This window comes from Canis lupus, chromosome 36 (genome assembly GCF_048164855.1).
Source record: "Canis lupus baileyi chromosome 36, mCanLup2.hap1, whole genome shotgun sequence".
Taxonomy (NCBI): Eukaryota; Metazoa; Chordata; class Mammalia; order Carnivora; family Canidae; genus Canis; species Canis lupus.
This window is the reverse complement of record NC_132873.1, coordinates 27,974,197-27,988,394: the sequence shown is the minus strand read 5'-3', so window position 1 is coordinate 27,988,394 and position 14,198 is coordinate 27,974,197. Positions and strand designations below refer to the sequence as shown.

Genomic DNA, 14,198 nt, shown 5'->3' with positions numbered 1-14,198 from the left:
AATCTTCCAGTGGCTGGCCTAATTTTAGAGTCTTGTCTCACAAGTGCTACTTAATGCAGCTACTATGAGTTTAGAATCACAAGAGAAAAAAACAACTTCAAAACAAGTATTTTTTACAGTGTATTTTGCATACATTTAAATGTTTTCATACCATAATCTCCGGCCATATTTCATACCATAATCTAGGCCATATTTTAAATGCAACATTGTAAATTTGGGTTATGATGATCCCACTTTCTGTGGGAAACAATAAAATGTCTTTCCCAACATATTTTAGATTTGAGGTGAGAAACTGAAACAGGCAATATTTTAACTTTCAGCTACATAGCTTCATCTTATTTTTCAGACTATTTCCTAGCAAATTTTAAGGGTTTTTGAGGAGACACAAAGGTATAAAGAATTTATCATCTTACAGAGGCCATTTAAGCAACGTAACACTAGCCCTGGATTTCATTGCAATTCAAATTTACTTAGGAGGGAAAAAAATTGCTTCTGGAAATTTCCAAATGAAAGTATAAAGTGTTACCAATAACCATATATTTTAATTTATCTAAAATGTATTCTCCTAATCTATTTGTCCATATACCTAATAGATTTAATTACTTAAGGAATGTTTTATATATGAATAGGTGAGAGCTAACTGCTAGTGTAAATGGGCCCTATAAACTATGAATACACTCTCAATAAGTGTGGTAACTTCAATGTTACTGATGTTATATATTGGCAAAGGCAATATTGTTTAGTAGTGTCTTAAAACATTTTATTGAAATATAATTGACATATAATGTTATATTAGCTTCAGATGTACAACATAATTATTTGATATTTGTATGTAGTGGCTTTCTTAATAAATGCTTTCAGTTCTGCCTGAGAGCAAATTGTCATAGAAATCGGCTCTCTGGTCTTTTTCCATGTTCATATTTCATGTTTGAAAAGTCAATTAAAATTCCATTGCTACTACATAGTAATAAAGATTTATAAGACTATATTATTTATAGCATAACTTGTTTGTGCTTGTATCATATTTTCTCTTTAAAGGAGACAAGTATTTTTTTTTTTTTATTCTTTTCCTCTTCAAGATGCGAATGAGGAAATTTCAGTTGCATTCAAATAATTAAATGCAATGTTTGGATGAGTGCTTTAAATTTATTATTCCAAAGCACATATTTTGGAAATAAGAAAACTGAGGTAATACTTAAGATGAATGATTGGTAAATACAGAACTCAAAGTCATAGACTAGAAACTTCTTAAATAAGATCACTGTTTTAATCCTTCTTTCTATCATTATATATGGAAGCTGATACATAATTGGCCTCAGTTAATACTAAGGGTATCAATGGAAGCATAATTCAGACTGAATCCTAATTATTTGAGATCTCAAGAGTTGGACTCTCTCTTTCATCAGAAGCTTCTGAAGGGCCATAGGAACAAAAATGGAAACATTAAACAAACAAAAAACATTTGTATAAATTTGGTTTTAAATATCTTAGCAAATGAAACAATCTTCTTGTGTACAAAGAATTCCTCTTTTCTTCTCCCTGGATATGAAATATTATAAAGTTCGACTACAAGCATAAAGCTTCATAAACACTGTAAGAGAATTCTATTGAAGAGCCCCACAAAAATGTGTCTACCAGGGCACTGGGCTTGGACCCATCCTTTACCTGTGCCGTGCCGGCCCTCCCCGTAAGCGGGATTGCAATCCACAGCTGAGCTAGTTTGGACACAGCTGTTCAGTTTTCAGTCTGTTCCATTTTTTTGAAGAGTGGACTTAAAAACATCACTATGGTTTTGCCATTTACACCTTCTGCTCTCATTTTTCTTAAGTGCATTTTCCTTTTTTCCCCCAATGCTAAGATCACACAAATATTAAATTTTTTATTGGTTCATTATTTATTCCAACATGAAATAAATTTTCATTTTATCTGCCCTACACATTTTCTACAATTTCACTTAAAGGAAATGAAAGTAGGTTTTATCTCTTAAAACATCATACTTGGTAATTCTGCATACTTAAAAGTAGATACATTAAAAAATATTCCTGTCACTTATCTGAATCCAATATTTCCCAAACTTTTAAATGAAGAAATACTATAAGCAATATTTCCAAATTGCATATGTATTTTGAATGAAAATTTTCCTCTGGAAGGAGTCACCAAGGTTCTATTAGCAGTCATCATATTTAAAACACAGATTAAACCAGCTTATATTTTCTGACAAGTTTGTTAGAGAATGTCTTCAGAGCCTCTGAATGTCTTTCAAACTCCCCAGCCTGGCACGTTTCAGTATTTGAATCAAGTTCATAGTGTCTGAAATTGCAAATTGATTAAAGCATTCCTGTCTATCCCTGTAGTGAGAAAACATGATTTAATACTATAGTTTAGCTACATTCCCCAAGACTTTTTCTTTGACATCATATCATCTTATTGAAGCATTAATAAGCAAAAATGAGAAATTTTGGATTGATGAAAGGTGAAAACTTCCTAATGTTTTTAGAAAAATAAAAAAGATTTTCTCCTTCTTCACATCCTGATTGTGAGTTCAAAATAAACATATTAAATAATTTGATAATGGTTTTTTGATGCTCTGTGTATGTCTGAAAATCATTAAACTATGTCTTTGGGAGATGTCAAAAAGAGCAATCAAATCCTTCAGTCAATATTGCCTTAGAGAACAGCGATTTGAACCCTGAGTGAATAGAGGCTTCTCCTCTCTCCTTTGAGTTTGGGAAACTGAATATAACTCAAAACCTTCAATTATGTTGGATTTACTAGGTTTGTTTATACCCTGCTTGAAGCAGAGGCACAGAGTACATTTGTGAAAAGAAACACTAAGTATACAGTTTGGAAATCAACTGTAAGCCCTCAAGGAAATTCAAGATTTTTAACATGTTGACTAGTACCGGAAGTTGAATTTGTACTTCTTTTAAGAGGCTGACCTAAACTTCAACACCTCTCTTCCTTCAATCCTCGCTCTATTAGCATCACTCAGTCTCTTTCCTGTGCTCGTTCCTAGCACCCAGATATCTTTCTTGTATTTGTTGACATGTCTGTTTCCAACATTAACAGGGAAGTCCTTGATGTGTGTATTAGATTTTACAGTGCTGGAATTTAGCAAAGCCTCCCAATTAACAAAAAAAGTTTTGCTGCTTATATGGATAAAGACAACAACAACAAAAAAAGAAAACACTTTAGATTTCCAATTCATCAGTACAAAAGGGCTAGGAAAATGCTACGTAGCATTTGTAAAGCTATGTTTATGGAAAGCTGTTAACTTGCATAATTCAGACAGGTGGTCTTAGCGTATCTTCTAAAATAGGAGACACTGTGCATATCTTGATGAATTGTAAATCTGCCCACTCATTTCTTCCTTGTATTTCCACCTTCCCCTTTCATGTCAGTATTGGCACTTGAACTTCCCGTCAAGTCGTGAAACGTGGGGGTGTTCATTCATTAGAGCAAACATGAGACACTGTCAGTTCTCTTTTCCAAAGCCTGTGAGGACAATCACTGGCCATGTGTCTTGCACTGGTCAAGTGACTATTCTGATCATGTTTGTCGTTATCTGTATCTTTCCCTAAATTATAGATTAACATCCCTTTCTAGACTTTTGCAAACGGTGCTTTCACTTGGTCTCTCAGGTGTTCACTCTCCACCTTCCCCAGTGATTTTTACTTAGCTCATCCTTCTGACTTGTCATATCCCAGCTTGTTTAGAGCAGATATCAGCCAGCCTTTCCTGTGAAGAGCCAGATAATAAATGTTTCAGGCTTAGCGAAGTCGTACAGTCTCTGTCAAAACGACTCAACACTGCATTTGTGAGGTGAAAGCAGCCATCGATGATATGGAAATCAATGGTATACCTGCGTTCCAATAATATTCTGGTGAAAAATCATTCAAAAGTTTAGGACTAATTTATTCTTTACTAATTTTATGTGTTACGTACTAGTAACATCTAGGCATTTGGGATCCACACGTGAATAAATTAATATCTTGTCCATCTAGATATCATAGTATGAAAGGGAATAGTAAAATGAGGATTATAGTGGAGTGTGAAAACTATGATGATGGGAAAGGGGAGGGTATTCCCTGAGGAATAACTTGGCCTGATGGGTTTGGGCTCTCAGGAAAAGCCTTCTCTGAGGAACAGATGTAACAGCTGGGATTTAAAAGCCAGAAATGGATAGACTGCTTAACTTTTTTTTTTTTAATTGAATGGTGCTTTTAAACTGGTTATTTCTTTATAGATGTGCAACATTTTATACTACTCCATACATTTTAGACATCAGCTAGTTTCTTTCTCATCACTTTTTTTTTTTGTCAGCAAAAAATGGAGTATAAATCAGAGTAAACGAAGTTATGCCATTAGAACATTCTAGCATGTTTGTGGAATGTATACGTGTGTAGAACACACATTACTCTTCCTAGTTGTGATACATATCGCTGTGCTTAAAGCTCTGTGGCTCGAGCCACGTGTGTGGCTCCATCCGGGCTCAGGGAGCCTAACGTGAAATCTCATCATGTAACTGGAAGGTGGAATTCCAAAACTGTCCTGTGAGAAGCATCAGTGATTAACGTACTACCCGGTTCGTGATTTTTTGGGAACCCTTTTCTTAGCACAATCATGTTTTTTTTTTATACTACTGAGAGCAGGCCTCATTTGAAAGTTTAAAACATTCTCAAAAAATAATTTAAATAATTTTATTTTGGAGTCTATAAAAATATCTGAGACTATAACAGGCAGAGGATTAGCTTAGAGGATAGCATTAAGGAAATAAAAATCTTAAGATCATGGGATTTTATAGTCACCGACATCACATGACTATATATCAGAAAACATAGATGTTTTAGCAATTTTTCAGATCAGTAAGTAAATGCTTACTTTATGCAATCATCAAAGGTGTGAAACATTTATTCATCTCAATAGTCACTGTATGTGGCCTATTTTAAAAGATATATCACCTATTGGAATATTTGAACACATATGCAAAGAATAAGGTTTGCATGAGAATTCTTATATTTTGAACATTATGTAAAGGCTAAACACTGTGTAAAATAAATGTAAAAATACATTAAGGAAACAAAAATCACTCATGCCCTCATACTTAGGAATGGGCAGCATTAATATTTTGACAAATTGCTAGTAATTTTTTTTGTTGATATATTTTTAAAATTTTATTTTTATTTTTTAGAGGGGGAGGGGCTTGAGAGAGAGAGAGAGAATCCTCCACTGGGTGTGGAGCCTGACTCGGGTCTCAATCTCTAGACCCTGAGATCATGATCTGAGCCTAAATTAAGAGACAGAGACTTAACAGATTGAGCCACCCAGGTACCCCTATTGATAAATTACATATAAAATTACATATAATTAAAGTGCTATACAACATGATGTTCCTGGGTCTGCAGGAGCTGGCCTGGTGGCTAGGTCTCTGGAGAGACTGGTCTAGCCCTGGAGCAGGCCTGGTGCTGGGGTCCAGGCTGAAGTCGGGCACCTACCTTACTTCCCTGTGGTGGTGGAAGGTGTCTCTTTGCCCTGGGCTGCCTGGACATGGGTGAAGGGTGATCCGGTAAGTGACACTATCTTTCCTACATTCTTCAGTGAGCCTTTATAAAATTTTTTGCTCCTCCCAGGTGCTATAATTTGTCACAGGGAATATCCTTAGATCTTGTGAAGGAATTTTTGTGCATGGATAGCTGTTCAAATTGATGTTTCTGTGAGAGAACAAGCACTGGAGACTTCCATGCTGACATCTTGCTGATGTCACTAATTTCTCTTTTCATATATATTTTTTAAACCATTGCTATAGGGATCCCTGGGTGGCGCAGCGGTTTGGCGCCTGCCTTTGGCCCAGGGCGCGATCCTGGAGACCTGGGATCGAATCCCACGTCGGGCTCCCGGTGCATGGAGCCTGCTTCTCCCTCTGCCTGTGTCTCTGCCTCTCTCTCTCTCTCTCTCTCTATCATAAATAAATAAAAAAAATTAAAAAAAAATTAAACCATTGCTATATGACCAACATTTATAGATCTTAATGATAAGCTATAAATATTTATTTTCTCATAGATAATTTGACCGAGGATTTATGGCTGGCAATCCGTATCTCGAAGTGTTTATGTCTAGAATCCCAGCTGAGGTGGCCTCATGTCTCCACAAGGTCTTCTCCTAATAATGGCAGCCACACATGACAACAGATCCTGACACTATGGTATATTTTGAGCCTTTGTCCCTTTCTTGTCTGCTAACATTTCATTGGCTAATCAAAATGAAAGGACAGGGAAGCATAGCTCTATCTATCAATTCTAAGACTGGCTTTTTAATCTGGAGATCAAAAAAATTTATCTGTCCTATGGGCTATCACACATTCTCAACATAAAATGGTAAAACATGCCAGGATAAGAGAAAAATGGGAAAATTAGAAAAGCAGGCAATACAAAGAAGAGAATGATCTGTGGCAATCCTGAAGCTTCATTGGGCATACATTGCTGGTTCTTTCCACCCTGGTTCTGTTCTATGGGAGTGACCCAACAGCCCATTATTCTCCATGGCTTTTGGCTTTGCCCTCTGAAAACTCTTTTCCTTTTTCATCTATCTCCTTGGCCACTTCTAAAGAAAGCATTTAAATAATTTATTCTTTATTTATGATGCTGAATAGCTTTCTAAGCCTGTTTCTTTCCCATAGAAAGTTCTAGGCCTAGAAGTCTTTTCCTACCACAAATCCATGTCATTCTGTTTTACTCCAGGCTAAGAAAACTTTTCCTAAAAAACCCCAAACAACAACAACAACAACAACAAAAAGCTTTTCCTAATGCAGCTTTATCAAAGCCATGCGGGTCTTCAATGTATGTATTCCTGTCAAGTCCACGTGCCATACATTATGTTATCAATTATTTTTGAAGTGTGATGTGTCCCTTTCTTTTATGGATATTTCTTTAAAAGAAATTTGCATAGCTGAAAAGGACCACTAGGTACTGACTTTTTGCTTTTAGATCTTCATAAAGAGTTTCAGAACCACTCTATCATCTATCTATCATCTATCTATCTATCATCATCATCTATCTATCACCTATCTATCATCTATCTATCTTTTACTTTGAGGCCATGTTTTATTGATAACATCCTGGATATAGTCTGTCCCCAGACTTCACCCCTTTGCCTTTAATTTAAGAACTTTTACTAGTTCAAGAAATGAGAGATGAGAAACTTCTATTTTCCAACTAAAAAGTTCTAGGATATATGGGCCTAGTATATTTACACTTCATTCTGCAGGTAATACTTTAGGCAATACCTTATCAAATGTGTTGGCACACATTTCTAATATTCTGCGTGTAAATCATCATGTCCAATTTTACAAATTTAAAAGGTACGTTTCCCATTTCACAAGGCGCAGCAGGCTATAGTTTGTCAAAAGCTTCACCATTATGTTACAATTCGGGTCATAATTTTTCTTAATTTCCTTACCATTTTTTCTGTTTCCCATGGAAGTGTCATTATCATTCCCTGGTCAATCTCAAAACAATGCCATACATGTCGTTTTTGTTACAGCAACACCCCCAACTTTGTTCCAAATTAATAGCAAATATCCATAAAGCATTAGTATCATAAAATGCAAGGATTTGTTTATACTGAAGACAATGGCCCTATTGGTATGATTCTGCATCAAGATGTGATATCCCAATGACAATGCTTTACACCGCAGAATGTGCCCTACACGCTTTCATTCTGGGGTGAAGACTAAGGTATCAGTAGCTACCTGGGGCAATGTCTCCTCGTGACTATGACAGAAATACTAGAAAGGAAGTTCATCGCACAAATGCATTTCAAGTGTTTGCTTGCTTCACGTCTTCAAACATCCAGTTGGCCTAGAAGGGTCTCATTGTGACCCAAAGTCAAAGAATGGGGAAGTACAGACATTCCCAGGAAATGAGAGGGCGGTGGGAAGAAACTTTTGTTCATCTAATCTACTACTTACAGAAGCAGACTTTTTTCTTCATAATTTTGGTAATTTTAGAAATTGATCATAATGTAACTTTTATTAAAAATTTATTGTTTATAACGGAATGCCAAAGATAAAGAATCTGTTACGGTAATAACTATTTATTTGCTATGCTAGCAATTCAGAGCATCTGGATGTAGTATAAAAAATAATTTTCTTTAAGCTGAGGTGGTTACTCTAGTCCCAAGAGGGCAACAGTGTCACCATTCCTTTTATTAAGTTGAAATTGTCCATTCTGAAGAACATATTACAGGAAAAATGCATTTAGAAAAAAAAAAAAAAAACAACTAGTGACAAAACTATTCATGGACAGAGAAATCTATGTTAGCCAATTTGTGAAGTTATTAATGTTGCAACTGGTATCATCAATCTGAAAATGAATTCTGTATTTATATTCTAAATGAGATCACAGTGTAAAATTGCCTCCACCCTTCTCTTTTGAAAACTAATTCAAATCATCTGGCTTAGCATTTATCTTTCCACTGAGAAATTCCATTATTATAAATCATACACTGAAATTAAAACTTGGTTCTTAAAATTATCAGCATTGAAAATCTAGAAAATTTGCTATTAGTCCTTTGAAAAAGTCATTTATTAACTATGGAATGATTATATATCATCCATGTAAAAACTAAAGTACATATACTATTTAAAGTATAAGGAAACAAAGATTCATGAGATATACATGTAGGAATGTTGCATTTATATACGTTGTTAGTTCAAATAATATTTTAACAGATTTTAGTTAAAAAATCAAATAGCAAAGAAGTTTTATAGATGATATTAGCAAGAATTTTAGGAAAATCATGAGGATGAAAATAGAGAATGTGACCTATTTTAGCTGACAAGAGAAGGCTGAAACTTAAGCTTACAAAAAAGAAAGCCAATGGATTTACAATGTAGAAACTACCCAAAGGTTTGGAAAGAAATCTCCAAAAATAAGGGTTAGCATAGCACTAAAACCATAAAGATTCGTTCAAAACTTGATTGATCTGTACAATATAAGCATTGCTAGGGTAGGGATCTTTGTCTGTTATTTTCATTGATATGTCTCAATTACTTATATACCAGTGTTTGGCATATAATCAGAATTATGAATATGTGAATATGTGTAACCGCACATAGCAGGAGACTGCTGACCCCCTAATAGAAGCTGGGATCTGAAGAGGTTTGCACGCTGAAAATGCTTGTGAGATGCCATTGTAAACACAGGAAAGTCTACATGTTTATCAATGAGACTAACTCTGTGCCTCAGTAGATCCCATGACACTGGCATGGAGATTCATACCCATCCCTCCCATCATGTGGGAGACTAGTATCCATGTATGGAGACGTCAGTCAGTTGCTTCTTGAGAAATCTGGTTCACTGACTTATTGATTTGCTTTAAAGCCTAACCTTCAACAAACTCCATCCAAGCACTGAGAGCTTTCACTTAAATTCTTAGTTCCTTTTTCTTCAATTAACTGAAAAAATAAGATAAAAAAAAAGCTTTAAGGAAGATTTTTATGAAATATAGAAACTAAAAAAATAAAAATTATCTTAGAAAAAAACAAAAGCAGCACAGAGATATGGAGGTAGATCTTAAAGCAACAATTATAATCAATATCTCCTAGGAGCTAGAAGACAGTAATGAATTATGAATTTCTAGTGCTACAAAGATACCATTCAGATGTAAAAATACTTTTTGAAAATCTAAAATATGACAGTAGAAATAAAAAGTGTTTTAGTAGGCTAGATTCAAGAAAAAAAATCTCAGAAAATATAAGATTAAACATGGCTAAAAACAGACAAATGAATTAAAGGATGGGTTCTGGAAATGAATAATAGATGTTTACTAAAGAGAGACCAGAAGAAGAAAATTATTAAAGAACTAATAAAGTTGTTTAAAAAATAAAAGCATTTTTTTGCATCTCTACACAATGATTTAAAAAAGGCTTATCCACATAAAAGTATATCATCATGAAATTTCAGACAATAGAGATTAAAATGCTAAATTCTTACAGAAAGAAAAATGAAGAGAAATACAAACAAGATTTTAGGTCCTGAATGGGATTAATTTCTCAACTCTAACATCAGAAGTTAGAGGAAAATCAGAAATGTGTCCTAAGTTCTGAAATACATGATTTTTAACCTAGCATTCTATAGTTAAACTATTACTCAAATATAAGGATAGATGATATAATTTTGGGAAATCATGATTACTTCCTATATTTGAACATATTTAATAGTGATGGATAATTATTCTTTAGTGTCTGAGGATGAATTAGGGACTAGCACATTGAAAACTAAATAAGTAAAAATGAGGTAACACGGAAATGATGAAGCAAAAACAGATATAATTTTACCATCCCGTATAGCTCATATGTACATGCCATAATTAAAATTATATAAGCAACAAGTACTGAAATAACCCAAACAGACTGCAACTACACTGGTAAATTAGAGGTAAATTTTAGAAAAATGAACCAAAAATATTGTCACAGATGACTTAGAAGCAGACATCAAGATGGTTTTTGGGGTGTAAGATGTGAAAGGAAGGAGAAATTAGGACTGGAAAGAATGAAAAATCTAATCCTCACTGACTCACTCAAATCCTTGGGAAAATCTGAAGCACATATGTCAGAATTGTCCCATATATTGTACATGTGTCAACCCATTTGTACTCTTTTCTCAGCCGCTGGCTGTGGCCTCCAGGGGAAGGGTGTGTTCTCTAAGGAGGCCGCTTTCTGTGGCTGATTCACATCCTGCCATGATTGACAAGTAGAAGCTGCCTGGTGACAGCACTCCACAGCTGGGTGGCAAATTCTTCCTTAGAGGAATGTCTGGACACTCTCTACCAAAAATGCTTATACATGTTTAAGGTCTATGAAAATGTGCTCAATTATTACTCTTAACCAATATGAAACACAGAGAATAATTCCCTGCAACTTGGGAATGAATGTAGCTGTGTTGAACAAACAAAAATAAATTTCTTAAAATTCTTCCAAGTAAGTTGAATTAAAAGGACATAAAGATAATAAAAAAGGAGGTCAAAATAAGACTAAGTCAGAAATTTCCAGTCGTCAGAAATATATGGATGATCAAATTTATACCATTTTAGCATTAATAAATCAGAAGCAGTGAGGTACAGAATAGAAGCAAAGACTTAAAGAAAGGGAAGATTTTGATAAACATTACAGAAAAATAAAATTTCGAGAAAATCTAAAAAAGATAAAGGCATTAAAGTACAAGGAATTTTGGCATTCTGATGGATGGAATACAAAATAAAATAAATAATATTATATTTCATCACATACTTTATTAGAGATGTGATTTGCAAATATTTCCTCCCAATGTGGATTTTCTTCTCACTCTTCGACAGGGTCTTAATTTTGGTGAAATCTAATTTATCTCTTTATTTTTTCTTTTATGAAGTTTGCCCGTCACATCAGTGAAAGAACTCTTCACCTGATTCTAGGTTACAAATATTTTCTCCTATGTTTTCTCTTAAAAGTTTTGTTTTAGTTTCATATTTTATACCAGTTCTATGATCCATTTTGAGTTCAGTTTTGTTCATGGTGTGAGATGGAGATTGAGTTTTTTTCCTTTCTTTTTTCTTTTTTCCCCTATGAATGTCCAGTTGTTCCATTTTCGCTTCTTGAAAAGTCTATCTTTTTCCATTGGATTGCTTGTGTACCTTTGTCAAAGATCATTTATCTATAATTGTATGTGTCTGGTTGTGGATTCTCTATTCTGCTTCATTGATCTATTTATCCACCTAACAACACCATACTAGCTTAATTACTAGAGCTACATAAATATAAAAATTAGGCAATAGGAAACCTTCAACTTTATTCTTTTTCAAAATTGTTTTGATTATCCTAATTTCCTTTTCTTCCTGTATAATTTTAGAAGCTGTTTTCCTATATCTAGATTCCCACTGGAATTTTGATAGAAATCAATACAGATCAATTAGGGTAGAACTAATGTCTTGCTCGGAAGAGTCAATATTGTTAAGACATCAATTCTCCCTAAATTGATCTAGATTCATGCAGTCTGCATCAAAATCCTGGTGTTTTTGTTTGTTTGCTTATTTAAGCAACTGACAAACTGACTCTAATATCTTTTGGAAAGGCCAAGAAACAGAAAAACCAAAATGTTTTTGAAAAAGAGCAAAGTTGGGGGGACTATTTGATTTTCAACTTACTATAGTCTTACTATCTTATAAAGCTACAATAATCAAGGCAGTGTAGTATTAGAGAAAGGATAGGCATGTGTATTGAGGCACAATACAAACTTCAAAAGTAAATGCAAATTTATAGGGGCAACTAATTTTTGTCAAATGTACAACAAGAATTCAAGGGAAAATGGATAGTATTTTCAAGAAATTGTGCTAGAAATGTTGGGCTTCTATTTTCAAATAAATGAACCTGGACTCATGACATACACCCATTTATAAAAATTACTTGATCTACATTATAAATCTAAATATTAAATCTAAAGCTATCAAACTTCTAGAAGAAACCGTAGGAAGAAATCTGTGGACTTTGGGTTAGGTATTTGTATCTTAGGTTACAAAATGAAGAATTTAAATAATAATAATAATTTAAAAGTTATAAAAATTCAAAAACTTCTGTTTTTCTTAAGACACAGTTGAGAAAAAAATAAGCCAAATACTAGGAGATAATAGTTGCAAAATATTTATCTGATAAAGGACTGGTATCTAGAATGTAGAAAGAATTTCCATAGATCAATATAAAAGAAATGGGCAAAAATTTGAATGGCCATCTCACCAAAAGTAGAACTGTTGTATAAAAATATGACAGTATGTTCTACATTATTAATCATTAGGGAAATATGAAACAAAATCATAATTAGATATAATTGCATATATTTTAGAAGGGATAAGAAAAAATAAGCAAGTAAAAAGTAATAATACCATTGCAGTTTCTTATAAAATTAAACATACATATAATGCAAAAAAGATCTCATATCTATATATTTACATAATGAATGAAAGCATAAGTCCAAGTAAAAATTTATAAGCAGATGTTTATAGGAGTTTTTCATTTTTACCCTAAACTAAAAATAACCCAAATGCTCATTGGTAAATGGATAAACATATTGATTTACATCCATACAATAGACTAGTTAGTGATAAAAACAAATGAACTTCTGATATGTGCAAAACCTTGCATATATTTTGAGCATATTATGCTAAAAGAAAGAGGCTGTGATTAAAAGGTATAATGTATTAATTCTATTAACATAGAGGACTATGTTTCAAAGGAGATCTTAGGTTATTAATACCTCTTTCGATGCTTGATAAAATCCACTTTCAGTTTTGAGGTGGATCCATCAACAGATAATATTAAGTTAGGGGTCTTAATAAATAAATCTGAATGAGATGAAGAAAGTTTCCTAACCGAAGTATGACAATTATAATATTCCTCTTCTAAGATTCAGAATGTGCCATGATGACTAGTAATGTGAAAGGAGAAAGCAAGAGAATCTCATAAGAAGGTAATTAATTATCCAAAATAATTGTACATTCTTCATCAGTAGTAATGTCTGTACTTCATGAGAAACCATGAAGTCAAGTGTGGAGCCTAAAATTAGTTCAAGAGGATCATCAACAAATTTTGCAGCAGCAGCAATTGCCCCCCAACTGAAGGGGATACACCTTGGCAACCAGGTCAGGCTGTAGGAAGTGAAAGGTTTGAGGTGGTTCTCGGAAGCTGAGTTAACCGCCAAGGGCCTGTCTAGATCACTCATGAACAAATTGATGAAATGATTTCTTATAGTTAGGATATCATATTGAAAGAGGCTATAGAAGACGCTTCAAGTTACAGAAGGCCTGTTCCTACTTGGGCTCCCAAAGTGGAGGTTCTCTTAGTAGGACCCAGTCAATTCATAAAGAGGCATGCAGTCTTAGAAATCTTTGTCACTATTGTCTACCACATTCACTTAAAGCCAGAAATCCTCAACTGTCATTTTGTGAGGAATCTAGGATAAGTTTGGGTATTCTTTATTAAGAGAGAATGTTTTTCCTTCAGTGGATAGGCCATGCCCTACAGGGTATGGGATGGCTTGAGTCTTGGCAAGATTGTAATTTATCTTTTGAAACTCTCTGGCCCTTTTATGCTAGACTGAGAACAATTAAATGCAATCTCTTTTTAGGCTCCCTTGTTCTCTGAACAAAGCAGAAGATCATCCAAATCCAAATGT

General features: G+C 34.0%; 1 long non-coding RNA gene across 4 annotated transcripts in view; it reads left to right on the top strand.

The window, feature by feature from the left end:
* Positions 1 to 14,198, top strand: part of LOC140625328 (uncharacterized) — a 68,146-nt gene that overhangs the window by 10,694 nt on the left and 43,254 nt on the right. For 2 of the 4 annotated variants that reach the window (XR_012024685.1, XR_012024684.1), the window contains 2 exons: positions 5,406 to 5,566; positions 6,061 to 6,202. This is a non-coding gene — a long non-coding RNA (uncharacterized lncRNA). The remainder of the gene's footprint in view (positions 1 to 5,405; positions 5,567 to 6,060; positions 6,203 to 14,198) is intronic. The other 2 variants (XR_012024686.1, XR_012024687.1) reach the window with 1 other exon arrangement.